Genomic DNA, 3,260 nt, shown 5'->3' on the forward strand with positions numbered 1-3,260 from the left:
TTCACAAATGCTTTGCTGCATACCTCGGTTGTAACGAGTGGTTATTTCAGTCAAAGTTGCTCTTCTATCAGCTTGAATCAGTCAGCCCATTCTCCTCTGACCTCTAGCATCAACAAGGCATTTTCGCCCACAGGACTGCCGCATACTGGATGTTTTTCCCTTTTCACACCATTCTTTGTAAACCCTAGAAATGGTTGTGCGTGAAAATCCCAGTAACTGAGCAGATTGTGAAATACTCAGACCGGCCCGTCTGGCACCAACAACCATGCCACGCTCAAAATTGCTTAAATCACCTTTTTTTCCCATTCTGACATTCAGTTTGGAGTTCAGGAGATTGTCTTAACCAGGACCACATCCCTAAATGCATTGAAGCAACTGCCATGTGATTGGTTGATTAGATAATTGCATTAATGAGAAATTGAACAGGTGTTCCTAATAATCCTTTAGGTGAGTGTACATGCATTAGTGGGAAGCACCTGAAACACTTAATCCACTTATGTGTCTTTTTTTTGCAGAGTGAAATGTCTTTAAAAAGTTTAGTACAGGAACATATTACAATTTCTGATAATATTAAATGTGAATTTCCCTAAAGTTTTGATAAGATTAAACTCTCAAGACCAAAAGAAGCATACAACAAAACAGTGTGAGTGCATGTTTGTGTGTCTACCTGTCGTTTTGTCTAAATGGAGACTTGCCAGAGAGAAAGTACAGAACCAAAGCTTCTTACATGGAGGTTTAAGCACAGCCAGCAGATGGCAGTCAGATGATTGGGTGGTTTCAATCAACAATAAGTGTAGAACAAAATGTACTGTATCAACACTCTCAGTTATTTTACAAATACACAACTTTTAGAGAAACATAAGGCATAAGGTATTCTACATCCTAATCAACACTTATGCAATGCTATAAGCATCTTGATTTTACAAGATCCACCATCTGTATCACAGCGCCAGTAGATTTCCTAGACAGTTATTGCAGTCATGCAGAAAATGTGTCATTTATGTAAATACAATCAGATTAAAAGTGAAGAATGCAGGATGACACAGATTTGACTGCTGACAATCTGAGGTGAAATGTGACAGCCAAACTGTGAGAATAGGGGGGAAAAAAGCAGAGAACAGAGTGTACAGTCACAGAAGTATGTTCACAGAACCTGCAGTATCTCTCAAGTTAATGAGACATTCATATGTGGGACAGTGCAATATTTGCTGTGCAGCTGATTCAGCATCTCCAGATCTTGTAAGCCTCATGTCAGGAAACATAGTGGCAAAATCTTCACTTCCAAAGTCATGGCTAAATCTTCACTGAACTTCCATACAGTGCAGTTAATTAGGGCTATTTTGACATGTGCAAAACAGCTGAAGCAGCAGCAACGAAGGGTTATAAAAGGAAGCAGATTCATGCTCTGACCTCCACACCCATGACTGAAAGTGTGTGACACAATATTTGTGAGTGGATACACTAATAAGGACATTTATTAAAAGTCACGGCAAGTCACTGCAGTAGTATTAAATGGAAGAAGAAAAAGTGCTGACTGTGTCATTTTATAGATATGTATTTAAATGCCCCAACATTTTCTTGAAAAAACTGAAATAAAATAAAGGCCTATGATAAAATATGATCAAATAACAGCCAAATACACAAAATAAATGCTTTAGATGATAAAGACCTTTTAGCACCATCTTGCCTGTTGTGTCTTAATAAAAATAAAGGCCATGTCAGGCCAGTGGTAGAATGTTCCACATATTGATTGCCAGGGAATTAATGTATTATTTACTCAATAGTAGCATTTTACAAACAAAACATGTGATCAAATTATAACATACAATCAATTGTTATAGATTAAAATACCCAGCAGTCTATAAAGTTAATGAAATAAACTCCACTACATCCAGCTACGACACTGAAATACTGTCTCCTTAATAATACATCAATAATAATATAGTGTTATAATTGTATATTAATAAAACACAGACAGAAGCATAATGAGTTATTTTGATGATGATACTTCCAGAGTTTTACATAAGTACATTTGGAATGCATGCATTTTACTTGTAATGGTGTATTTATGTGTTGTATTTCCTATTTTACTTGATACAAGAGTGGATTGCATCTCTCAGCAATTATACAGCTACTAAATATCACAACATTAAAAGCTGTCCTTCCATAGTTTAGGTATTTATTTAACCATCAGACATGGTTAAGTTACAAATCTGCTTTGTTCAAACTCAAAAGGACACATCTAATCTGATGGATGCTAGGTTGCATGTAAACCAAAATATCATAATAGGATATGGGGTAATAAAAACTACTTGACGCCCCAAATCTCAGTCACATTAGTGGGTATTGTTTTTGTAAGTTTCTGGGGAGTTTCAAGTGTTAGATGTATGTAAAATGAATCACATCTAGGCAATGCAAAATCCCAGAAAAGCATGAAAAACATGATTCGGCCACACGGTTTCAGTACCAAGTATATTTCTAATTCACATGTTATATTGCCATAACATCACATGGCAAGACATTGGTGGAAAATATCCATCTGGCTTGTAAATAGCTGACACAAACCTATTACCACAGTACCAGTAGAAGTGAAGAAGTTTATTTATGTTGACCCCCTTGAAACATTATACCACACTGAATGAATGAATAAAAAAAGTGTGTAATATGCTCAAGAAAATTGAAATTGACAGAATGACTCAAACTAAGAATAGAAATCTTACAAGCTGAACTGAATTCCACACTTGGCGAGTCCCTCTTCATAGTTGAGGTTTTCAAGGGTGTAAACCCCAACATTTTGGTGTAACCTCAGGAAACTGTGTCATGGTGTTGGTTGGGAAGTTTCAAAACAAAACAGAGAGAGGTTAGCTGCAGGCTGGTGAAATCAACATGTTGTCGTTTTGGGGGGGGGGGGTCTCTGATTTAGACCCCAATGTGAACTGTTTTCTATGACAGTACCGGCAGCCTGGTATTATGTGTGTATACTGATAATACTGCAGAATGTAACTATGGATACTACAGAAAATTAATAAGGGGAAAAACTTTTGACAGGTCATCTGCACAATGCCCACAATGCAAAGCAGCCCTATAGTTAACATGTTTGTGTGGTAATATAATATGTTGTTTCATATTATTGGAATGTTTATACAAAGGCATAAATGTCTAAATAGCATTATACTGTTGTACTTAACTCAGTTGAAGCTTATTTTATATACTGTTGGGACAAAAAACATGTAAAAAAACCCAAAACCCTAACCCCTATT

The sequence above is a fragment of the Micropterus dolomieu genome, linkage group LG20 (genome assembly GCF_021292245.1).
Source record: "Micropterus dolomieu isolate WLL.071019.BEF.003 ecotype Adirondacks linkage group LG20, ASM2129224v1, whole genome shotgun sequence".
NCBI lineage: Eukaryota > Metazoa > Chordata > Actinopteri > Centrarchiformes > Centrarchidae > Micropterus > Micropterus dolomieu.